The following is a 27,286-nucleotide window of genomic DNA, read 5'->3' on the forward strand; positions in this document are numbered from 1 at the left end:
TACCCTTCAATATGAAATCCTGCAGCATTAAATGGGATACAAGTGTTTACAGCCCTAGATAAATGTGAAACCTTCTCCAGAATCTCCTGACATGCCATTTACATAGCTGCACGAATAAAGACTATTTTTATTCCGAAACCTACTGTTTAAATATAGTGTGTTTTTCTATTTAAGAAAAAAATTTATTGAATGTGTTTTTGTGCAAAAATCTAACTTGTTACCATAGTTATTTTCTTAATTTTCATTATTGCCCTGTAAATGAAATTTCACATTCAAAAAGGTTTTATAAAGAATGGGAAAGAGGGAAAATGCATAAGAAAGCAATCAACCTAATGCTTGTGCCTTGAAAACAACTTTATAGTATTTACATTGCTTTTGACACTTATTTTAAGAGGTAATATACTTCAGACTAGCAAGAACTTTTCCATGTCTGCATAAAGAAAAGGCCAACTTATGAGAACGTAGCATAAGAAAATTTTCAAGCATTTGCAAAATCTACTCCTGAAACAAATAAACAAATACAGTTTGGAATTTTTTTTTTCTTTTTTTTTTTTTTTCCCCCTTTTTGCTGCTAGGTATAGTCACGGTAACATAAGAATAAAAATTAGAAATGACTGCATTTGGGTGCCCAAAACCAAAGCTGCAGTCACATGTCCAGTAGGACATCATCCTCTCACTAAGACCACCTCCCTCATGCAATTTGCTACAGTTCTCTAAGGGTATTTGCAGAAACCAATGCAGCTTCTTCCAAGCACTGTCTTTATTTCCATGGCAGCAAGATTTCAAGGCTACTCCCATACCAGCAAGCCAAACAGAGCCAGGACTTGTTCTCTCTCCCTAAGGACAGAGGCCGTGAGCCAGCACAGCTCACGCCACTAGCGCTCGGTTCACTCTATAACAGGATGACTACAGTCATCCTACTCACTGGAAACAGTCTTGAGCCCAATACTGTGATCAAAATTTGGCTAAACTGCAGCAACGGGCATCCTAGCTCTGTACAAATCCTAGCACCATACAAATGACTGTGTGGCACTGCTTCAGGTATTGCCTCCCATCCTCTTGCTGTGTCTCCATGCAAGCAGCAGCACAACTGAGCACCCCAGGGGCCTCAGGGCCAGGAGGGAGCATGTGAGCCTTCAAGGCTGGACCAGCCAGGCTGAGGCACCAAGAGATGTTTCACTGAAGGGAGCCTGCAGTACCTTATATCACCCTAAAACGTCCCTGAAAACCTTTGTGAGCACCTTAAACCTAAAAGGCCAAAAAACTACAGCAGATCCAAAATGATACAGTATCACAAGAGGAAGAAGAATAAGGGCAATTGAAACCGATGCCTGAAGTGTCTTCACTACCAGGACATTTTATGGTAGCAATATCCAGGTGTTTTTCTTCCAGGAACATGGAAAGGGGAGGCCAAAATAATCATAGAATCATTTAGGTTGGAAATCTAGCTTTGAATCCCATTCCACATAAATTCAGGGAATATAGTCAAGGCTTCTAGACTTCAGTGTTGTAGTCTAAGTTTGTGTAAAGTTTAAATTCCTATTCTTTCAGTTCTGAGCATGCACAGCTTGCCAAGCTCTCCAGTTTGACTGCTTCTTATTAGAGCAGCGTACCATTAGCACCACTAATAAGACCACTGCTACTCTACCAGCACTAAAATAAAGACAGAATTACATACATCTAATTTACTGCTCTTATTTACACAGGTGATCTGTATCAAAGCATTCCTCTTTGTCAGTCATATTAGATGAGTTATTTTACTTTTTCTTAAGTACCAGCTTAACAGCATGTTCACAAGTAGTGTAGGGGACCTTTTAAATCCACACATGCTATAAAGGAACCTTATTAAACTGTAACAATATTTTTTCTTTGAACTAAGGATAGCACAAAATATTAAATAAATAAATAAGCAAAGTTTCCAAGTTTACTATTCTCCTAATCCCACATTTTTGTCACAGACCTGAAAGGCCAGGTAAAGATCATTTAAAAAAAAAAAACAAAAACAAAACAAACAAACAAACAAAAAAAAAAAAAAAAAAACAAAAAAAACCATACAAATAGTAAAGAGGATTTTGAATGTTTTTACAGTTCATCTTGAAATTACTCTTGCTGAGTGGTGATTTTTGCCAGCTTTTAAATCTATATGTTACATTAGGAATGAATATTTGAATATTGTTTATCTTCAAATTAATGTTTATATTAGAAAACAAATAAACTAAAATAGCTACTGACAACAAGTAAGTCTCCAGAGCCTTTCTTTTGACAATGGTAATAAATCTTAATTATCATGCACTGCCACCAACACTGCAGACAATTTTATAATAGGCTTTTTCCAGTTATAATAGATCAGAACAGCCCATGCCGTTGTTCTATTCCACTGTGTGCATGTGCTCACAGGCACATGTGAGTAGTAGCAGGCTTCTTGAAATAAATTAATTCAACACAGAAGAGCTCACGCTGCAGAGAGGCTATAAGGAATTTGTTAGATTTGCTCCTTCAGGCTCTTGCATGGATGAGCTTGGGCAAACCGTTTGCTTGATGCTATGGTGTTGTGCGGCCCCTTGGCAACGGGGATCTGAGCTTATCAGACCTATCCTCTTGCTGCTTTCAGTACTTGCCTAAAAACCCTGTGTTCAAGCTTTCGGTCTTCAGCACTTAGTTACGGAATACAATCGAAAGACCTCTAAAGCTTATGTAGTCCATCTCTCCACATACACAATTAATTTAGACAAATACTGCTTCTAAAACATGTTTGTTCTAAAAAATTTCCAGTTGAAAGAGATCCTCCATTCTCTTCAGGTAACCTGCCCCATGCGTTGGTACCTTACTGATGCCTACCTAATTCTCTCCTGCTGCCATATAATCTTTTTCCTTCCCATATGTGCTGAAAAGAGAGACAGTATTTCATTCTTTCCTGCTGTGACCTTGTATACATTTGAAGGTTGCTGGAGGTGCTATGAAACCTGGGCACAGAGCATCAGAGGACAAGGATGGCTGAGAGTTTCACTCTCAAGAAGTGCAGACTTCTTTCCAGCATGAGCCCTAAGATTTTATTACATGACAGACAGATTTCTTCAAAGCTTAGAAAGAATGAGAAATAAACCCTGCGGAAATGAGGACTGTCAAAAAAAGCTGCTATTTTCCACTTCATGAGCAAAGTGCATTTCTTTCACCTACCTCATCCACCTTAAACAAAACCATTGTTTAAAAAAATAAAATCTGGTCAAATACTGCATTTACTAAATGAAAGCATGGTATTTTTCATGCTGTTATATCCCCAGGTAGAGAGCAAGAAAAAGAGCAAAACCTGCACACAATGACTATGCGGTACAGCACTACTCGGAGAAGATTTTCTTCTGAGAAGGACTCTATCTGTTTATTTTTATTAAGAAAAATGATAGCCTGTGTCAGTTAAGGTTGCATCAGATCCAGGGCTATCCAAGCAGAATTTACAATGAGAGCAAGAAAACACCCTCCATCTTCACTGCATTCCCATTGCTCAAAGGCTGTTAAGAACATTTCAATGGCTCATAGCTTTAACTTTCTTCACAGACAGCAGATATCTCTGTAACATATACATAATGAAGCCATTACATGTAAACACCCAGAAGATAAGAAATTTTGTCAAGAAAAAGTCACATTAATCATTTTTGATTTCCATCTTTCCTACTCATAAACCTTGTTATCCTGCTGAAGAAGCTGAAAATAACATATACGTTGACCTTTAATAAAAACTTTCTTGCAAACTCTACAAACTTAATCCAGATTATTATAGGAAAGAGAAAAAACTGGATGGAATATCACCCTCATTGAAAAAAAAAAAATTGAAGACATTTTAGAAGTGACTCAGATGATTGTGCTGCATGTATATATTCATGCTTTTATCAATAATCGAAATTATGGAATAGAAAGGAAATGTGCTGATTAAGTTTTCAATCAAAAAAACAGAATATATTGAAAGCATGCTGGAAGACTAGATTAAAATTTCAAAATATTCTTGATAATTCAGAGAATATGTTGAGAAAAACAGGTTAAAATTCTATTAAGGAAGAAAAGAAAATCTACCAGCAGGTATGAGCAAGCAGTCACACAGATACAGGAACTCAGAAACCATTAGGAAAAAAGGACAATAAAAATGATTAAGAGGCTGAAACACTTGGTTTAAGAAGAGAGACCAAAAAAAGAAATAAAAAATAGGACTCTGTAGTTTGGAGAGGAAAAAAAATCATCAGAGCACCAGATAAAGTGAAGGCAAAATTACTATTCACCAAGTAGCACACTACCAGAAATAGGGATGTTTATTGAAGCTAGTAGAAGTTAAGTTTCAAACAGATCAAGTACTTTTTTATACAGTGGATATTGAGCATATGGAATTTGTTGTCACAGGAGGCTGTGAAAGCAAATAGCAGTGGCAGGTTTAAAAAGGGATTACATAATGCCTTTGACAACATGTCCTGAGCAGCTGCTAGAGGAAACAGACAAGGATGTGCCTTTCCAATACAGAAGTTGGGTGGCATGCTATTGCCCCTGTTAAACACACCGTGCCAGGACTAGATGTTTCACTGGCCTGAGCAGTAGGTTTTATTTTCTGTGTTTATATATTATTTTTTCATAGAAAAATTAAACTAGTTATAGCATACTACAATGTGGACATGAATCAATCATGTCACACTGTACTATTGACTTATATTTCTACATCCTGCTGTAGTGTTTGTAGTGCATACAAGGCAACAATAATCCCTACCTCTACTTCAAGTGTGCATGTTTTGTTCACCTTTCAATAGTGCACAGAGAGAATTAAGAGAAAAATCAACAATAACCATTTACTCATATAGTCGCCAAAGAAAGAAAAACTAATTCACTGAACAATGTTCTTTAATTTCAGTGTTTTCCAACCAAACGAGGCATACAAAGTCATACTGTCTGCCCAGTTTCTTTTGGATCTGTACTTGAAAGAAAGATCTATAGTAATGTAATTATCTCAGATGTTTTATGAAATCCAGCATCTAGGTAGACTTAGCTGAGAGACCCAACAGTGCAACTCCCGAGGAAAAGGTGGTCCAAAGCTTTGCCTTTCAGCACGTACACCACTCAGCACCACGCAGCCAGGGATGGGAAGAGTTGCTGCCACAGCACTCTGTGGCAAGGTGCAGGGCCTTGAGTGCACACCCACAGCGAAGCAGCTGTTTTGGTTCCACTGCTCTCTGAACAAACGTTTGATCCAGCAGGTCAGGCATGTAACACAATGACGGACACATTACTATAAATAGAAAAAACTATAAACTACCTTGGAAGACATCCAAGGCTTTACATACTACTTATCTGAACCTCCTCCACACAAAGTGCTATATTACAGGAAGCTATTAACAGTCACAATATGAGCTCTGTAGGAAAAAAAAAAAAAAAAAAAAAGAGGTTTCCAGCACATGACCAGCTAATCTCTACTGTATTTTGTTGACAAGAATTGGCATAAGAGAGGACTAAGGCATTTAAGTGTTCACATGCCACTTTCCTTAAATCAGGCCCTGATGTCTGACCATGATATATTGACTCAGTCTTTAGCATAATGTAAGACAGTATTGTAGTTTGAGAAAGGTAAAAAAAGGCCAACATATGCCCTAAAAACAATCTAGTGAAATCCAGTCTCTCCTGCAAAGAAAAAAAAAATGCTGAATACTTGCAACCTGGCCCGAACAACCAAATCAGAATACTATTAATAATTCATTAGTAAAAAAAAACACTATAAATATTATTTCTATATCCAAATATCAGTTTACACATTTCTAAACCTGGAGACTCTAGGTAGCTGCTCTTACCACTGCTAATGTTAATTCTACTACTCCATCAAGAATTTTCCAAGTAAAAATCACTGCACTAAAGAAAGCTGTAATTGACTTCTTTTGGGATGAGCATGTCTCCATATGATCAAAGACACACTACCTCTAGAAAAGACATACCAAACTGAAAACAAAAAACAACAAACAAAATATATAAAACCCCAGAAGCTAGAACCAATGGCAACAGTACTTGATTGCTGCTTTGGGGTGAGCAAAGAAAGGTCATGAAGGTATAGTGAAGGTAAGGGTGGAGAGAAAAAATAAATAAGGGGAAAAAAATATTCATTGTACTCTTTCAACTTTTAATCTAAAGACTAATCACATTTATTTTAAAGTGAAAAGGAACATTTTTAAATGTTGAAGAAGGGGAAAATAACTTTTTTTCCATAAGTTGCAGGTGAAACATGCTCAGAACATTTTTATTAGTCACTGCAGACTTTTTAAATGTCTCACTAAGAAAAGAAAGACACCTCATGTTAGCAGTAGATCACTTCAATAATTACTTGAGATCATGTGCTTAACATGTGCATAACACGTTCCCCTGGACCAGTCTACTACACATAGCTCTGACTGCACAATTCTGCCCCAAACTAGGCAGGATTGCCATAACCATCAGACAACTTTAGCTCTTCAGGTGAGACACCTAAGCTAGACCAGACCATACACAGATGAATACATAGATTTGATGCTTGTGATCTATAACTTCCAAGTGGTAATGTCTCGTGTTTAAAACTACGCAGATGTTTTAGTACTTTAATAACTGTGACAAAAAGTATTAATGACATGCTCAGTTGTTTAACCTAAAGCTTGCTGTCAGCACAAATCTGCTGTCAGCAAATCTTATTTCTTTCAAGAAAGTGTTTTAAAGCCTTATTAGCAGCAACTTTAGTTAAGACAAACTAAATGAAAACTAGAAGTCAAATAAGACATTTTTCTGCTGGTGTTTGCATGTGTCATTTTCGTACAGTTAGGTCAAGCTTCTTTATGCACACGGCTTTTCCTTGTTTTTCTGAGGTTTTTTGTTTGTTTGTTTTTCCCAAAAGGAGATGAGACAAAAACAAAAACAAACAAACAAACAAAAAAAACACTTAAAAATATGAAAACATGGCTATAGGTACAGAAACACCATCCAGGAAGCTGAAGATACAGACAAATTTAAGTTCAAGTGTAGTTCTGCAGCATAAACTCACTACTCTACCACCAAGGTGCTTTTTTTTTTTTTCCTTAGCCAGTTGAATTCACAAGGCAATACATTACCTTTTTTACATCAACTTTTTCCACTGAGGTTTAATCATTTCTCCCTGCAGTTGGGACAGTTGGCTAAGAGTACAAGTACCATCAATTACGGCAACATGACATTAAGTCATAATAAAGCAATCACACTCTACAGGCTACAGCAGTAGTGCAACTGAACCTGGCAGAACTTAACTTAGTTTCAGTTAGTTTAACCATAAATTACCAGTTTCCCTTTTATAAAGCATAAGACACAAGTTCATTTGAACTCTTCTGAATTTAAAAGAGGAAAAAAGATCTCTCTCATTCAGTGATGAGAGGCAATTAAGGGAAAAGTTTTATTAACACTATTAGAAATTGACACAAGTTCAAGAAATGAGATTATCTCATAGGGAAAGCACTTATTTTTAGTTCATTCTGAATTTCTAACTACACTTTTAGTAGATGTGGAAATAATAGATTTGCCACTCGGCCAAGCAAGTTAATTCCATTGTCACAGAGAACACAACCAATGTGACATTCGCAATAGGAATTATGTTCTACTTTAAAGAGAGATAAAGGAAAATAAAAAGAGGCTTACAATCCAGAGCTAATCAGAGAGATAAAGGTAAACTAGTTAATTATAGTGATTATGTGTATCTGATCCATGCTTTCTTTCTTATGACAGACTTGAGAGGTAATTTAGCTACCATGTTTTTATCCTATAAAATTCTGTATTTGAATTAAATGACAGTATTTGTACCTTTTATATCTTAAATAATTCTACTTGATGGATTATTCCTTTACTGGCTGGAAAATATATAACATTGAGCAAAGATGAGACTACTGTTTTGACTTCAGCATCTCTCAAAAACCTTCCTCCTCGGCATTCCCTGCCTTTCCCAATCTGGCATTTGTCTGTGATTCCAAACGACCCTTTTTACAGCAAACAGGGGACTGAAGAGTGGAGTGTCACCAACAGCACCATCTCCTCCTCTACATGCAGAGCTCTGGCATGGAGAAAGCCAGGCTGGAAGCATCAGCTTCCACTTCCATCCCGCAAAGGCAGCTGTTTCTCCTTGATGGGGTGCCCAGGGGCTCTGCTTTACTCACTTGTCTCCATGTAGAAGGAACATTCCAGTTCTAATGGTTTTGTCTTGCATTTATTTGTTTGTTTTAACGAAAGCACTTCCTAGCAACACAGAAATGGTTTAGGTAACAAAAAGAAAATAAATCAATTCCTCTAAGTTCTCAGTGACTGGAATGCCTGTTGCTAGCTATTAATAATAATAATTAAGTCTTAGTGTTCCAAGAACATTTGGTCAGAAAGGCTTTCCCTGTATCACAACAAAAGAAAAAAAGACCTGAATATTTACAATGGATATAAATTTATGAGCACACAAGAATATATAACAGGCAAACAAAGAGAACCAAGAAAAAAAGTCAAGGCACAAACAGCAACAGATCTTGAAGACTTTCAATATTCTATTTCCTTTTACCACAATCTCTTTCTGTATGAGATCTATTACAGTGCTCTCCATATACCCCATTACTGGAGGAGTTCAATGAATAGAACCCAATGAATAGAAACACACCTTGAACGTGGAAGAAAAAAATCAGAAGAATCAAGTAAACTGGCCAAAGGAAATTGTTTCTGATGTGCTCTGGATGTCCACTGTTCCAGCTATGTTGACCCTTTCCTCCTTCCTTTGTCCACCAAACAGCAAAATAACTCTTTCAGTTTCTCTCCCACTAAGAAGTCTCCACTATATTCTGCCTTCTTACATGTTTCTCTCTTCACACAACACAGAGAAAAGTCCACCAAAAGGATACCAGGTTTCGAAAGTGGTGGAAGATATCAAATGCCTTGAGGGAAGGTCAGAAAATCACCACCAGTGACTTTCGTTTCTGGTAGGTCCAAAGAGATTTCTTTTCTAGAGAGTGCCACAACCATGCTCCTACACCATCAGAGGTGCAGAACTACTCTTACTTAACTTTTCACCTCTCACTGAAACGACCCGAGACCTCTTCCACCAGTAACAACACTCCTGCCCCCATTCACCTTTCCTCTGCTGCCTTGTCACTATGTTAATATTGTCAGAATCCTTCTGGTATCTTGGGATATGAAGGTGTCCTGAGGTGGCCTTTTCTTAGGTTTTCTCTATCTGCTTTTTCTCATGTATTGCCTTTGTGGAAAAAGCTTTTGCAGTTTTCTTAGTCTGAAAATATGATATTGTTCTGCTAATTGCCTGTTGGCCTATTATCTACTCAACATTTATTTTTTCTCACTCTGTTTATATTAGAAATACCTTTTTTTTTTTTTTTAAATCATAATTTCCACATATAGGATAATCAATCCACATAAGGATAATCAATCAACATCATAACTGGCTGAACATTTTTTTCTATTTTGTCCTTGTTGTTTGCATGTAAGTCATTGAAAATTCAGATAAAGCAGAGCCCAGTCATGTGAAGCATTTGAGTGCAGACTCTCTGCCACTAGTAAAGTGTTGTTTGTGCTGCAGTTATCCTGTCAGTTGGACCACTCCTTCCCTCAACCCATTTTCAGTTTTCATAACACCTAACTTCAAAGCCCCTTGAAGACCTCTACCTTTCTATTACATATTGTTGAAATCAATCAATGGATTTAGAAGTCAATGGAAAGAATGAAGATACATGCTTACATATTACACACACAATATCGACCGTAAAAGTCTCAGTTTGATCAGAAAACAGTCTTAAAGATTAAATAGGATATCCAACATACAGAACTGCTGTGGTAAAAAAAGCATGAGGCAGATATGTGGCTGTTGTCATCAAAATGATCAAGTGTTCTGGCTGACCTGAATTTTAGACTAATTTTATGATTGTTTTAAATCAGGTAATCACTACTACATTTTTTTTTTAAATTAAATTACTATAGCACATTTGGAATTTTTAATTATTCTATAAAACAAAATGCTATTTTTGTGAAATTCTGGTTTCTTATTCTCATTCCTGTTGCAGAGAATCCCAATAAAGGCAAAAAAATTAGAGATGAAAATGAACCTTGGATACAGACCAGAAAATCCTGCCACACAGCAATTTGACATGGTGGAGGCACGCATCTCTCTGATGTTTCAATGTTCCTGAAAGGAGAGGAGGTGTATTGCACCTCACCAATACAAGTGATGATGTATCAGAAAAAGTTCCAGTAGAGAGTAACTGCATGCCAAAGAGTGTCACTAAACATTATCACCTTTCATCTTACAGTGCAGTCCAATATTTTTCTGAAGTTTTTTTTTTTTTTTTTTTTTTTTTTGACAGCAAACTTCACTGTGAATACTCTCTTAGGAGGAAAAGAAACTCAATAACAGCATCTTACAGGACACAATCAACTGAACAAAATAGTTTTGGGCACAGATTTATGCTCAGAAAATCTTACAAGTCCTGTCTAAACTGCAAAACAAAGTGCAGCTTGAGTTTTCAGTTAAACAGCAGGGCCTTAACACGGCGAAATCATCTAGAAAAAGAGAAATATTCATCTCTAAAGTCTAGGGATTAGACAAAAATCTCAGGATGCAATACGGAAATAAAGTCCTAATATATTATTAGGAACTCCCCCCTCTCAAAAAGTTGCCATTGTGTTAAGTGACATAAAATTCACAGAGACATCTGAAGTTCATCTGCCATGTTGCCACAAATTTTCTTATAAGAAGTTTCACAAGTCTCAAAATATGGAAGTTTATTCTTTTCTCAGAAAGTAGGAAAATGCTAAATAATTGCTACCATTTTAGACGGAATTTGAGATGTAAAGATCTTACACTATTATATTAACTGGCATTTGAAGTCTTACCCTGAAAGCCAAGACTGTAAAATAAATGCATCCTACATTTATGAAAACTAGCTTAGAGTCTAAATAATTTTTGTATGAACAGGTTAAGGCTGAAAAGTATTTGACACGAAAAAAAAAAAAAAAAAAAGATTGCTATGTTTATTTTGTGCTCTGGTAAAATAATAAAAGATATTCAAGTAAAATTAAGTACAGATTTACTTTTTGAATGAATAACCTTTTAATCTGTATAATATTAAGCAATATATACAGACGCACAACTACTCACAAACAAGCTTGGATATGGGTTGATAACATTTCCAAATTATACCGCATCACCATATGCATCACCATGTACATATTCATTGAGACAACAGCAGTTCTCGCAATTCTAAATTTACAGATCCCCTCTGTATAGGAAATGCAAACCTAATGGCAACAGGCTGGCTTTTCTTAGTCTCCTAGCCATTTATACAGAACATTACTGAAATGCCTGGTGGTGTATAAAAATATATATACTAAGTATGTGCTTCTTCCAGAGCACATTCAAAACAAGCAGTATTGATAGTCTGAGACAATGTACACTATCAGAACAAGACAGACCTACTGCAGAAGCTATAAGAAGAGGGCTATATCTGTGCTTACACTATCAGCCAATTGATTCTCCATTTTCATTTCTATGGAGATTTTATTTGGAGATTTTATTTTTCATGGAGATTTTATTTGTACGTTTCAGGTATTAATTCCCATAGTAATCTACTAATTAAAAACAAACAAACAAACAAAAACAAACAACAACAACAGAAAGGATTGCTCCACAAACTGAAGTTTTATCTTGTTGACTGAATTAATGCCAGCCAAGCAAATTAATAGCTGACTTTGCTGGCATTTATAAGAAATATGCACATATACACACATGTGTTTTATAAAGCTTATTTATTGGCAAATGCCACCATACATCAAAAGCATAGCATTTCCCAAAATTTCTAAAAGTTTAATATTTCCAAAGTTTAGTGATCATGGGTCAAACTTAACTTTTTCTATAGTGGAGAAATATGGGGAGAATGCATGGCACTCTATTGTCAGACCCCACTCAAACCTAACTCTCCAACCTACTGCAGAGATGTCCAGAATACTTAGGTAAAGGACAAGATTTTGTAGCAGCTTTGAGATAAAAATGTGCATATGCATGCATTTTAGGTATAAATGTTCATGGGTACACTATGGGCTTTGAGCAAGCCACTATGGATAATAGCAATTTTGCCACTGTCTTTGAAAGGAACAAGGAACTCAATCTTCAAAAAGCATATATAATTATTTTTATAATGCAAAGACCAAAAATCCAGTTTGAAGAAAAATGTGATAACTTTCTCTCAAGTCATAAAACTATAGCCTTTGTCTTTCAAATGGCATTCAAATGCAGACTGTAATCACATAAAAGTCTCTTGTTCAACAAAACTTTTTTTTTTTTTTTTTTTTTTTTTTCAGGAACAGTATGCATTTCAGTGTTTAAAACCTCACCTTTTCTTTAGTTTGTTCTGTTTGGCTATGGAAAGTTCCAGTTCCCCATGGACATAAAAGTGATAATTAGATATGCACCTAAGCCAAAACTGATCCACTGTGCTGAGCTCAAATTCAGATTTGCCAATGACATAAAACTGCAGCTATAATCCCCCATTCATTTTGCCATGTTCAGAATGTACAGCCAGGAACACTCAAGCACTTCTGTTTAACATGGTTTGCCACCACACGAACCACTTGATCTCATTTTGAGATCACACTAAATATATAGAAATATTATCCAGACATCAGATATGTTATAAAGTCATCAGCTCAATTTAGATTTTGAATACAAAAGCCTTGATCAAAATTTAACAGATGATTCAAAGCATCTGGCACCTTATTAAATATTCATATATTACCCTATTTACATATAAGCACAGAGATAAGGCATTTTGATTTTCCTTTATTGCTAAGACTTTTTGACAGATATATAGTTTATATAGATTTCTTTCTCCTTTTCTTCTGCACCAATCTCTAAAGCCCCTTCCACAACAGTTCGACTTCGTCTTTCTTACAGTAGTTATGTTTCTCTCAGGGACAGCAAACAGCAAGTCATCTCACTGTCAGTAAGGACTGCAAAGCTGGGTTTATTTCTGAAAATTAGCTTTCTGCACACTCGACTGCTAAGCCTTTTCCAGGAAAAATTAAAGAACCCAAACAATAAGCAAGCCCAAACATTAAGCTCCACTTTTTCCATTTGCAATTGTGTTCTGTTATCATATAGGGAGTGATAAAATAACCTGGAGCTCATCGGCTTTCTTCAAAATTTGCACTAATACAAGCACGAACAGAATTTGGCCCTTGTTATTCTAATATTCTCCATGGCTGACAACTTCTACAAAGCTATTTAGCGAAGATGTGAATGTTTAAATATGTCATTCTGATACATTTGTTTCTTGCATGGCTTTCAGCCTAGTCCTTGCATTGAAAAACAAAACCAAACAAAAATGGACATGATGGAAACTAACTGAAGTCACTACGTCGACTATGTACTAATCATTTTGTAATAAACAGATGCTTTGCCAAAAATTACTATAAAGCTCAACAGTTTTGCCTAGATCTCTGTATTAGTATAGAAGCATAGAAATGGTGTTTTTAAAACAGGAGAGGGAGGGAGGGGGAATCAGTCTCCATCTAGCCATTGTATTTCAAACAGAAGGAAACTACCCAGCAATTTAAAAATTAAAAAAATATGCTTGCGCTAATCCACAGACCGCTCCAAGGACACTGAAACTATTTGCTATATATGCAGAAATGAATGCTGTCACTTTCTGCTGTCTTGTAGCTCTGCAAATTACTTTGTAGATGGCAACTTTGGAAATTTATCTCTTTACTATATAAGAACAGGCTCAGAGACTAAATGATTGTTTGGGCCCTCTGACAAAAAGCATCTCACAATTTTTGGCTCAAAGTGAAATTTCCATTGCTCGGTCCTGTTACACAATCACAATTCTTCTCCTAGCCAGATGAAAGAAAAGTATCCAAGCAAAGTTCTTAACTGAAATGATCTACAAGTACTTGGGGAGAAAGCAGAAACTACCTGAAGGGAGAAAAAAAAAAAGGGGGGGGGGGGAGGAGGAGCAAATCCAGAAGCACAGCGTGAAAAATTTTGCTGTCATCTACTTATCTTGCTTTAGATAAGCACAGTAGACAACACAGCATCTGCTCTAACTAATGGTGTGGATGGTATCCTTTTCAGAAATATAAGCCCTACCTCCTCCTCTCTCTGCCTTCTTTATGCTGCCATCCTTCAGCTGGGCTGCCGTAAAGCCAGCAGAGAGCTACTTCAGGGAAGGTACCTAATGTGTAGGCAAACCACGCTTTTTTGCTGTGGAAAAAGAGGGAAAGGAAATAGCCATGCCACAATATTATTCTGAGAGCTGGAACAGCTACAGGGCAACACTGATGTTATCAAAATGAGTTAATGCACACCAGAAGATGGAATTCCCAAGGCAGCCAAGGCTGATGAGGCTGCAGAAGTTGTTTAAGGCCACTTTTCTCAATGGCAATCTTCACATCTTGTACAAGGTGATTAAAAGTCAGCTGGCAGATAGCAGGCTGTCTATAACAGCCAGTGCTGATAAAAGGATTTTTTATTTTATTATTATTTTTTTTATATCTCCAAAGTGTGCATAGCCAGAAAGATCAAGAAGGTGGTTCTGTTGATGTAATCTTGCAGGATCTGAACTGCACTTTTCAGCCTCTGAGAGCAGACAGATCTACCAACCAGAATGGAGTAAAATAGGACAGCAGACAAAAATTGTAGTTGGAGCTCAACCAATATGAGTGATACAGTAGTAAGACAGAGGAACTCAAAGAATTACTTTCTGAAATGTGAAAAGGCAAATACCATAAAAATATTACTGGTATTTGATACTGAGTTGCCCTGAAAATGATACCTTGACTCACAGGTAAATCTAGCCAAGATTGGTGTTTACATCCATAATGCCACCCAGAGTGAATGCTTCTGAACTTCCATAGTAACACAGTGCTTGTGTTCACTCTCCATGTCCTTGATGCTGGGGCAGAGAGCATAAGGAAGAGAAAATCCGAGCATAGTGAATCTCATATTCAGAAACCTTTTTCATAATTAAGCTATGTTCAAATTCCTTTAATCTTTTCTTTCTTCTCCTTTACAATATAAGTGGCTGGAATAAAACCCAATCTTTTCATATAACAGTGGCAGTATATTTATCTGCTTCTTCTGCAATCATGTTATCTTTTTTGCTACCACTCACTGATCCTCCCTTGGTTTCAGTTAGCTTCCTGCCTCATCTTTGAGAAGATATCTTTTCACTGGAGAACAAAGATGCATTTAGACTTGGTAGCATGCCCCAACACCTTCACTCAAAAAGCCAGGGAGACTTCAGTATGTTCTACAAAAATCTTTTAACTGCTGTCAGAAGTGTCAGAAAACAACATCAAAGTCCCCTAAGAATACAAGAGGGTGCCAAAAACAGAAGGAGCAGCAGAAGCAAGTTCTACCATTTTAGATTGTCTTAATTTACAATACGTGCTCTGAAACTTTCAATAGTTTCAGTTTGTCCCGGTCCATAGCCATAGCAAATAGCTTATTATGGCTCTTATTGTTATTTATTGTAGCCAAAATACCTTTTAAAAAAAATAAGAAACTGTGACAATTCAAAATACCAGTCAAGTATTAAAACAGTACAGTCTGACTGCCAGGAAGACCTCCCTCACTTTCACTACCTGAAGTGGTTTTCATTTTTATTTATTTATTTTTAATGAAGGTTCAGAGAGCTTTATCCCCTCTTTGAATGCTGTGCTGAATTCTGCTCCTGCTGTAAGAGTCTTCTTAAACCACCAGTCATGTCTGAATTCTATTAATTAAGATTTCAAATAGACTGAGCTTATAAATGCATTGCAGGTACACATAGATAGCATAAAGGCTTTAAATGCCATGAGTATGGAGGAATTCCCACTTACATTTTAGCTGAACTCCAGAAGGCTAGGACTTCTATCCTTAACCTCAGTACAAAAAAAGAAAAACAAAATGAAACAAACAAACAAACAAAAAAACACACACAGATTTAGAGTTGGCTAAAGGAGGAAGCAAAACATTTAAAAAGCACTACTTGGCTAAAACCATCTCTATGCCCCTTTCATTCTCAAAAACAAAAATAAGCAAACAAAAACATGCACACAAACCAAATAAACTAAAAAAAACACCCCCCAAATAATCTGTAAAATCACATCAGTGCATCATTGAAGAGTCTAATACAGTAAGAAGTTACTAATCTTAAGATTTCCTCCCCCAACATTGACAAGTGCTTTTTGAATAAACATTCATTACTGCTTTCATTATTCATTTTCGTAGTTAAATTACAATTTTTTTCCTAGTGGGCAGAAAGATGCAGATGACACAAAGTTAGTCACAGATTAGTAAAGAAGACAATCAAAGGCAAGAAAAGGCAGTGGGATTCACTCATGCTGAGTAACTGGATAGTAGCAGAAAATATAGTTACATATAACAGTGCACTAAAGTACATGTGACTCTTCCAGCTTTATTTGTCTCAAGATTAGTTTTAACCTGAGTAGTACAATCTAGGAGCAAGATCACAGTTATTGTTGGTAACTTTATGGAAACATTAACGTATTGCCCAGAGGTCAAGAAGGACAACTGAATTAGTAGAAAAGAAAGAGAACACCAAAGAAAATTACTTCACACAAATGTATAAAATCACAATGTGCCTGCAACCTGAAAGCCATGTGCAGTTCTGGTCCACTAATCTCAAAAATCACAGAGCAACTGGAAGATATATAGGAAAAGGTAAAAAGGACAATCAAAGCCCAGAATGTTTCTGTATAAAGAAAGATTAAATAAACTGGAGGTCTTCAGCTTGGAAAAAGATATGACTATGGGAGGAACATGACAGAGCTATAAATTCATAAGTGACATGGAAAAGATGACTAAGAAACAGTTATTCACCATCTCATCCAATAAAAACATTACAGAGCACTCAATTAATTATGTTGGCATGTTCAAAAGGATCAGAAGGTACTCCTTCATACAAGGCACTGTTATGCTGTGGAAACCCTTGCCATAGGACAATAGATGCTATAAGTTTACACAGATTTGCAAACCTTCATGTTTCTTCAGGTTTTCTTCATGAAGGAAGAAGCTATCAACTCCAGTAACTGGAAATGAGAACAATCAGTTCTGTTTTCTTCCCTAGCTTCCATCAGAGACAGGACTGCTGGCTGGCTAAATATTGAGCCTGAGAAGCCTAACTGCTTTCATGTTCTTGGAACCACTTTCCTAGAGAACAAGACTGGCTTAACACTCTAGGACTGTATTTTGGGGCCTTATTGCTGCAACACACTGCCCACTCAACATTAGCAATGTATTCACTTATAACACAAAATAACAATACTGAATTCAACACCTCCAGAATCCTCATGCCCGTCGCTTTTGAGTTCAGCATCTTCAAGGGACATATAGCACTAAGGAAATAACCAAGGAAAGGAAAGGAAATAACATTTCAGCCCCTCCCTGGGGCCACAGCCCCTGTCCCAGTGATGCCATAGCAGGGCTGTTCTCCAGTGTCCCTCAGCCCTGTCCTGCAGAGCTGGGTTCGCTAACAGTCCAACGCCCTAGCCTAACACTTGGGACCGACACTGTCCCTCCGTTGCCCCCCTCTCTAGGGGTACCAGGGTGGTGGGGCAGGCCCTGGCTGCCATCCCCTGTGGGAAATCTCTGCTCACCCTGGACGCTGTTCTCCAAGGGGCCTTGGCCTACCTGGCACAATGACCACAGATGCCTGCTGCACAAAGCAGCCGACACCTCACATAGAGAGGCATGTACAGTCCAGTCCTGGAGAAGGAAGAGGAAGGGAGTTTTATTGCTATTGCTGACACCTCAAAACCTCTACCAAAGGATGGCCTCTCTGATTAGGGCTGCACCTTGCCAATAGCATGAGGTTACGTAGGCTGCCACAGGCAGCAAAGAGTTCTCAGCTGCTCCTGCCTAGGGACTCGGAATTTTCACTTCAGAGTTATACAGCATTATGAATGTCTCCGTGCATAAAGAGTGACTATACAATCAGATTTTGTATCTACTTAAAATACACCAAAGTCATGCTGTTTAGATACCCACAGATGAGAATTAATTGCCTGTTTAGTTGAACTACCTTGTATTTACCACATGTTCAGATTCCACATGTACACTCTGCATGTGTGTAGGAACTTCTTAAGCTTTTTGAGCCTGAGCTCACAACTTATCCAGGAGACTTTGAAGTATCTAGTCTGAAGGACCTTTTCAAGGTTTCTTTCTTGGACATTAGTGTAGAGTGAAGATTACCATTAACCTGTCAGCTTTATCTAGTCTCCATTACAAAGGAGATGTGTTACTAGGGGGGGAAAAAAAAAAAGGTAATCCAACCCTTGGGCAGTTCAGTACATTTTATTGATAGCATAGGAAGAAGAGGAAAACTAAGACACTCCTTTACAGAAATCTTTAAAAATGTTAGGCCATTGGTGGTTGGATTTATGATGGTAATAACATACTTGAGTTGCTTGGGTTTATTAAAATTAACGACCTTAATAAAAACAACAGCAATAGCTACATATAAACAGCATCTACACAAATTTAGAAAACTGGCTTCAATGGTAAAAAAAAATAAAGGTATTAGTAACAGTGTCTGAAGTAATGCAACATCTGATGTGATCTATCAAAAAAGCAATCCCATCTATTTAAACCCAGATAGTAATGTATTAGTTCTAGACTTCAGAGACGTACATTTTTTTCTTCATTACTTTACAGGACCCTGGAACTTTCTAGATCCAAACACTGCAAGATGTTCTGTGTCAAAGCGTAACTTTCAGAGAGCAAGTGGGCTAGATTCCTGAAGACAGAAGTTTGATTTTTACTTGCCTTTTATTTTAAGAACCAGGGTAATTAAGAAAAAAGTAATGCTTGTCTAGCTTAAGAACAGCCTTTATATCTATTGATATATGTCATATGTATATATTTCAGACAAATAAAAGTAGCAATGAAAATGAGTCTCATTGACTGCATACACAGGGGTACTGTGTACTTCCAGTATACAGCCTGTTCCTCTTTCACAAATCATAATGGAAGATAAATCTATTCCATCAGTACCTCACAGCCACCTGAGAAGTGCAATCCTCAGAATTATCTCTGTTCTGCCTTTAATAGACATTTTAGTAAGTTGTTTCTTCTTGATTTGAATAGACTGTGATTATAACAAAAGGTAGAGATATTTATCACCACTGAAAAGTAGAAAGGGCAGGTTTCAGCTCCCTGAGTTGCTATAATTATCAAGGACTTGGTACGACGACTCTCATTAAATAGGAGTCATACACTTAACGTCAGTCAATGAAGCAAGATCCATTGAATTTAATGGAACAACTGGCACAAAAGTCACTATGTTGATATCATTAGAAAGAATGAAAAAGTTCTGCTAGTCCGACTGGAAACTTCTACCTGATAAAAATTTTCTCCTAGACAGAATTACCAACTAACAAATCATGTAGGGAAGATAACTGCCATCACCACTTTACAGCTAAATGACCTAGGTAAAACATCTTTTCTGTGGTCAGCCAACACAGAGGAGACACAAAAACAGGCAGCCCATTGCAGCTGGGCAATCTCTGGCTAGTTCTTTGGGCAGTCTCAACAGAGCAAAGAGGAGTTTATTCTCTTCTATAATTTAACAGAGCTCTCATGATCTAAACCTAAATTCAGAGCTTACCAGGCCATGTTTCTAGGAACACAGAACCAGCTATGTAAAAATTAAAGTTATTCAAATAGAAAGAAAAAAATAGCAATTAAAAAATAAATTCAGTTGACACCAGTAAAACAAGGTTAACAAGGACTCTCAAAACCAGGAATTTTTTACAGTCTTATGAAGCAGGATCTCACTCCTAACTTAAAAATATATTTTAACATCTCCATAACAGACCCACGTTCCTTACACCTACAAATGTAAATCCAATATGAAATTATTTTCTGGATTACTGGTTTCTAAAACTTAAGAACATCAAATATGCATAAAGACAGCAAAACAGCACACCTTGCCTTCTACAACATTGATTCTTCAGGTAGGAAGAATATATTCCAATTCAGATGATGAATGAGACGTTTGCCGTTTTCTCCTATGCACTCTCCCCGCTTCTCTTCATTTAAAGAAGATGCAACATGTATGAGACCAATGCTGATAGTCCAATTAGAGTTACATTAATGCACCATGAATTTCTTAGAGCAACACTAAAAGCAGCAATGCATCTTGAATTTAAATGCTGTAAAGGTTCATAAATTTAGACTGCCAATAACATACACATCTTTGTATTATACAGTCTGCAGGAAGAAAAGCAGGAGAATTTACAGCTTTTTCTCTAAACTTAAGCAATGAACTTGAAAATATAGCCTGATTTTGAAAAGCTGTGAAAAATTATTCAGTAGTTCAAAATGGCATTCAAAGAATAAGAGTCCCCTCTGTGACTTTAGTGACCAGAGAATGGTTTTCCTTCATGTTTTCTGTCTTAACATACTATCATTTTCATTTACGCTTTGCTTTAAAAAAGCCAAATCAAAAATTCCTCACCAAATCAAAGCATGCAAAACTGCAGAAGACAATGTCTTCCACTCCCAAAAGTTCAAAACTCCTGGTTGATTTCCAAGCAAACAACTCCCTAAACTGATTCATTTCAAGTGATGGCACTAGCTAGAGGAAAGGGGCGGGCCTGAGGCAGTATGGCAGTATGCAACTTGAACTGGGTCATTTAAGTTGCTTTGGAAGCACAGCTTGAATGGAGATGGCCTTGACAGCCTCCTGGAAAACCTTTAACCTCTCTGCAGAAGCTGCACTGGACCAAAGTTGTTATGAACCATTGTAGCTGTTTGAGACAGACACTTTAAGTTGGGATATGTGAGCATTCCTTCTGTATTTCTGTTTTCAGCCATACTAGAACATAGATATATGAAATTAAAAAATACCATGAGTATGCTCCACTCTTATTGCCTTGTTACTTTTGTTCAAACATTTGCGAATTCACCGTGCTCACTAGACATCAGCAGAATGATTCTGTCAATGCTCTTCCATGACTTTCAAGCTACTAACTGAAACAGAAGACCTGTAAAATTGGAAAACAAATTCACAATTCTTTGTTGAAAAGACTGTGTGCTTCCTAGATGATTTTCTAGGAGTCCTAGGTGATTTGTAGCTACCAGGATTTGCACTATACTTCTATCTCAACAAAAGTCATCACCAAGAAAAACCGAAGGCTGCAATTTTAATATTTTAGAATGAATTCACAGATTTCCCACTTCTACATCTAATCTGCAGATAGCATCTGAGAACTTTTTGCTAAGGGCTTCAGCACCAGAACTCCTCGGAAATCCTTTTCTCTCGGTGCTGAGCAAAGAAAACTGCTTAGTTTATGAGATCATCTGTCACGAGTGCTAACCGCAACTTAGCATCAGGATCAACATTGTGATCTTGATGATGGTTTGCAGACTGAAGAAAGGTTTCCACAGTTTGAATTCACCCAATTTTTAGGTGCACTGTTTTATACTCTGAAAGGAAAATATAGAGCATTTTCTGACAATGCTTATGCATTTTGAGGGCAAAGACCTGATGGTACAAAGACTTCCTCCTTCAACTCTTCCCCCCACCTCAATAAAAGTTGTGGCACGCTGACAAAACAGCATGAGGAAGTTTGGACTGCCACTGTCTAGGGAGCACATAGTCCGTGGGCAGGCAGACTATTTCATTTGCCAGAGCTGTCAAGCCAGCCCTTTCTACAAACACTAGCTTAAGACAAAATAAAAGAAAAATTATAATAAAATGTTTTAAAAGCCGCATGCAGACTGCTGAAGCGAATGCATAGTAATTAACTGGTTTCCTGGGTAACCAAGAGCAAAATGATCAAATCTGCCTGCTTAAAATTAGATTTTTAAATTTACATTTAGACATTTAAGAGTTGCACAACTTCCAGGTGTTTTGAGCTGCAGTTGTTTTGATTAACTGCACCTCTAGTGAAGTAGAGAAGAGACAGGCCACAGTTTGGGGAATATAAACTCAGTAAGACTCCTCTTCTCCTTTGTGACTTCAGGATGAAGTACAGAAAGGGCCCGACCTGACAATTCATCAGCACCCACCACCTGTCAGCAGAAGTGACCTTTCAAAAATCTGAACAAGGTAAGACTCTAAATTTAAAGCACTGAGAATAGATATGTCTGCCTACCTAAACACAGGCACAAATGTAGCCTGCAGTACTAGAGTACATAATATGAAAGGAGAGCTTAAAATCTGAGTGTCTGACTTTAGGGGAAAATTAATGGCACAAACCTGAGAAGAAAGCTTGGAAAATGGCCTCTCTCATTGCCCTCTATATGTATCTGCATTTCTTGAAAGGGGGAACAGAGAAATGACACAGGTCATGTGGTTATTTCTCCCTGCATAAATCCACTGGATTACTCCCCTCATCCTGGTGGGCTTCCCGCCTCACAAGCCCAGTCTGGGTGCTCTGCGTGCACTGCACATCTTTTTGGCTTTCTGTTTGTCAGTATCTGCAAGCACGAAATCTCTGTAATGAGCCCTACAGCAATGACTTAACGAATTACTTTGAAATTTATTTACCACATGAAAAATGAAATGCGCACCCTGGCAGATGGGCAGTCATGAAAGAGGTTTTGGACATTTTTATTTCAGGAATAGATAAGCTCTTGTGCAGTTTTCTAAACCGAGGAACCAGACATCTGGAGACCTAATTGTCTTAGCTTAAAGCTTATTTCACTACTACTTTTTTTTTTTTCATCTTTTGCTATGTAGGAGGCTATGTACATGTGAAGGAGAATGGAATTAAGCAGCTAATCAGTGATTTCACATTCCTTACAGATGAAGCCTATTATACATGTTTTTCTCTGTTTTGTACAACATGCCGGCCAGTTTCTGATGTAACTGAACAAAACAACTGGATTCCCACTAAGTATGCATTTGTCCAGGTGGGTTACAATGCTATAGTAGAAATAGCATGTGCATGTAATGTAGTTCACCAACAAGAAATCAGAAAATAACCTGTTGGAAAAACAAAACAAAAAAACAACACACACACACACGAAAAAAGAGGTATTCTTCTGCAGTTCACTCCTTTTATTTATTTATGAGAGAGACAGAGAGAGAATACGCACTCTAAAAATGAAAAAAAAAAAAAAAAAAAAAAAAAAAAAAAACACCAACAAGTGACAGGTGGTAAAGATGCATCTGAATTATGTTTCAACTCTTTAAGGGATAGAGTCATGGGAATTTTCATCTTTCAAAATAATTTGAAATCTTCTGAATGTTAATTCTCTATGGTATTTCCTAGAAGCTTTTCTTCACTAATTTAAGCAAGAACAAACAACACTGAATTTTAATTAACTGTCAGGTACATCAGTGTATATTCCAAGCCTCCTCCAGGAAGCAACTATTTTAGAATTTAAGATAGGAGAGCGTTTATAACACAATAAATGATATGCTTCTCACTGCTGCCTGGTGAGTGCCAAGCCCTAAAGGTAGTAACGATTTAAAAACAAAGCACCGTCTTCTGTCTTGTATCCATTTCCCCAGAGAGTACTGTCCATTCAGAAATTATGCTTTTGATTTAAAAAATATATACACATTTACACAACATAGTCTGAGATCAGAAACTCAACAGAAGATACACATGTCATTACTGAAAATAGAGACCTCTGTGAGTTCAGGATAGGATCTCCACATCTAGATTCTGCAAGTCTGCCATATTTTGCTACAGATTTCACTTTGACCATTAAAAACAACAGCACCTATTTAAAACAAGTCAGCCTGTTGTATAGGTTTGTGTTATGATTCCTCTTAAAACTAATAGAAATACGGCTTCATAGTTTGGGTTGGGATTTTGCTGAAATTAACATACATTGAATCCACCTACCTTTCCCCAATTGCTAAGATGCAGTGAGGTCAAAAACCCCTGCTGCCCTCTGTGCAGCACACAACACTGCAACACAGCAAAGGTGGTGAGAATGCTCAGCCACATGCACAGCTCTGGTAATCACACCTTGTCTCAGCATGGCAGAAAGACAGTTGCAATAACCTAACCTAACTCTTTCTCGGTAATAAAAGTTTGCAGGAAAGCAAGATGAAATGAGCCTGTCTTTAAAACTGAGAGCAATGGCTAAGCTCCTATTTTTCAGCTATGGATTGCATATGGTCCAACCATTTCAGCAATGCAATGGATTGCACCAGTTTTTGTTTTTTAAACACCAGTTGAGTAAAGTCATTTGATAGCACCAATGAAACTTCTCCAAAATAAATTATGGTAAAAAGTAATCGCCACAGCATGCTTTCCAATGCTCTTCTTCTGTCAGGTGTGGAAGCAAAATATTATGAAGCAACCTCTTTGCTTGGCGAAACACTCACTGGTGGTGGGTGCAGGCAGGGGCAGGGGATGAGCACAGGTCTTGGCCCAGGCCCTCCTGGCAGCAGTGCCTGGCTGAGGGCCAGTGCACCCGGCACCCTCCAGACACACGGGTACTTCCTGCTGAAGGTTTCTTGGGCAGCATGAAGAGCATAGCCTACTACGAGGGGTTTGGCCAAGAGTTTTTCCAGGTGTGTCTAAGCTGTCCAGTCTTAGAGCAAAAGTCATCACACACACCGCCTACGGCTTTATTTGGAGATGGTTAAAACAAACAAGATCCACTGAAGTTTTTTTCTTCCCACAGAAAATGAAAGAGTAGTGGGAACTATTTTTTGACTGTTTAGGATGTGATTAATCTCAGAAAAGTCACAACACACCATACGCAGTAGTAAGTACCCACAAGATTTAGCCCTAAGGAACTGACTTTGTTTCCATATCAGATGTCTGAGTCACCTCTGAATTACTTTCTAAGCTATCATAGGATTTAGCAGCAGGTGAATTAATACTGTCACCTATTCTGGACATTCTTTAAAGAAAAATGGGTATGATCTGGTAACAGTGACAACCACGTACACAATTTAAAGGGTAATAAATAGACAGGAAAATCAATGTCTTCAGAAAGCTTTCATAGTCCCCATATTTCTGCAAAAGCAAATGATTTTTAAGCTATGAAACAAACTTTGACAATAGTGGCCTGTATTAATTCTATATTAAAATTCCCACAGAATAATACATCAATAACAATTTGATCTGAAATTCCTTTCCAAAGAGACAAAGACTACTAGAAAAAATATTACTTCACAGGTAGGAAACAAAATATTCAGAAAAACTCTACAACACTAGAAAATTAATAACACATACTACAACTCCAGAGAAGTATTTTTTTTCCCTATAATTATCCATTTCTATTATGTACTTTCTCAAGCATCATCTTGCAGGTATCTTTTACATACATGCATTTAATTATATTGTTCCTGAAAAATCCTCCTACTCTCTCCCCATGTCTGACTGGAAGAATATAAGTGCTTCCCCACTACCATCAACAGTGTCACAGTACGGTGAATATTTCAATGGTTTTGGACCATCAAAATGATCCACAGCAAATGTACTACTTCCATAAACACACACTAGAGAAATCATAAGGCTACTACAAATAGTAAGACTATTAAGGGCATTCTACATCAACATTCATCAGCAGTCTTTTAACATTTATTCACCCTTCAGATTCTGCTACAAATATTTTTACATTTCCTTTTATTAAAAAAAAAAAAAAGAGAGTCTAATCAACTGTGAAGCCAACTTTAGCAAATGTATAAGAGAGACACAGCATTTGCAGGATGTATGACATACAAACAAGCCAAAAAGGACTACAGATATTAACGTAACACAAAGTCATAAGCTTATAAGTTCCAAAGTGCTGTATAATAAGTTTCCTGCTATAATACAGTTAAGAAACTGAAAGTTCTCTCTTTTGTTTCACGGCATCATGAATTTTTTTTTCAGTTAGTTTGTTTGCATTCATGATGATCTTAAGGGAGATCCAAAACCAACAGAGTAGAAAGATTCGTGTTTATCCTGGTACGCTCTGACATTTGTTGGCTTTTCCCAGGCACTTTGCTGTATACGCATATGTCCTATTAGGCTGCAGCACTGCTCCCCGTGTGAAGTGAAATACCCAAACACTCACTTGGTAAGAGTTATGTGCATTAATCCCATGGAGGTAATTGTTTTTCTTAAAGACAAGAACAAACAACAGTTTTCTGCAAAGGCACACACAGTACAGTTCCTATTTTTTCCTTCCAACAAACTTCTCATCCAAAATCACAGCCACCTTTCTCCTTGGGACCTAACAATACAAGTTACCTGCCATTTCCAAGTCATGAAATCCACCACTAAGACTAAAAATTCTTCCAAGACCTTCTGCAACTTACTAGAGCCCAAACTAAGAAATTAGGCTTGGATGACAAATACATGAAAGACTTTGAAATTGAAAGTACACAAGGCACAGGTGGAGAAGGAACTGCCCATCACTTGCTGGCTACAGGGCCACACCGACACTGAAGCACAACTGAGATGTAGCCCACAGTCAGCCCAAGCATACACAGAGGAAGCAGCTAACATTTCATGATGGCTTCTGCAGCAAACAGATGAGAGCTGAGACTACAATATATTTTGCCTGTAACATTCCTAGTGTGCTGTATTCATCCCTCACACAGAATTCATTTTCTCATGCTTTGCATGTATAAGAAAGCCAATTTTCTCTAACTGTGCTGTAGGGGAAGAATTATTAGATATAACTGCTGCTTTTGTGATTGATCCTCTGTAATAGCGGAATGAACAGTAGCACAAAGAAGGTTTCTTTCTAATATGCCTATCACTTTTGACAAACCTTTAAAGAGAAAAATAAGAAAATTAACAGCAGTGCAAGCAATAAATTTTATATAGTCAGAAAATAACCTAACAAAGCCAAATTGACTTACAGGAACTTTTCATCACGGAGTTCTTCAGTATTATCTAAAATTAGTCCCATCAACTTTTCCAATGAAAAGAGAAAAAAAAGATCATAAACACATTTTCTGACCAGTTTTACAGGCTAGTTTCAGTCAATGGAAGATTTTTTATTTTTACCTGAATGACTCAGAGGTCTACAGAGTGGCTCCTCAGTTACTCAGGACTCAGTTATCTCTGACAGCGTGTTTGGGCCAAATAAACTATATATCTTTTGTAAGTTTTGTAAAACTTCTGTAAATTTCTCTCCAGAACTAATGCTGATAAAATCTGTATGACGTTACAAAGATTTTCCTTACTGAACATGAAGAACCAGAACAAAAGCTATTACAGATATTGTCAGGGTAGAAGTAAAATGAAAGAGGTACAGTTCTACAGCATCCTTCTCCTTGCCATTTTTTCCAAATGAGTCTCCACTCTCAGTTATCTTATGACC

General features: G+C 37.2%; 1 protein-coding gene across 3 annotated transcripts in view; it reads right to left on the minus strand.

Moving 5' to 3' along the window:
• The window catches only part of PLD5 (phospholipase D family member 5), a 207,920-nt gene that overhangs the window by 107,516 nt on the left and 73,118 nt on the right, over positions 1–27,286 (minus strand). The gene's annotated exons all lie outside the window — the stretch shown is intronic.

The sequence above is a fragment of the Aythya fuligula genome, chromosome 3 (assembly GCF_009819795.1).
Source record: "Aythya fuligula isolate bAytFul2 chromosome 3, bAytFul2.pri, whole genome shotgun sequence".
NCBI lineage: Eukaryota > Metazoa > Chordata > Aves > Anseriformes > Anatidae > Aythya > Aythya fuligula.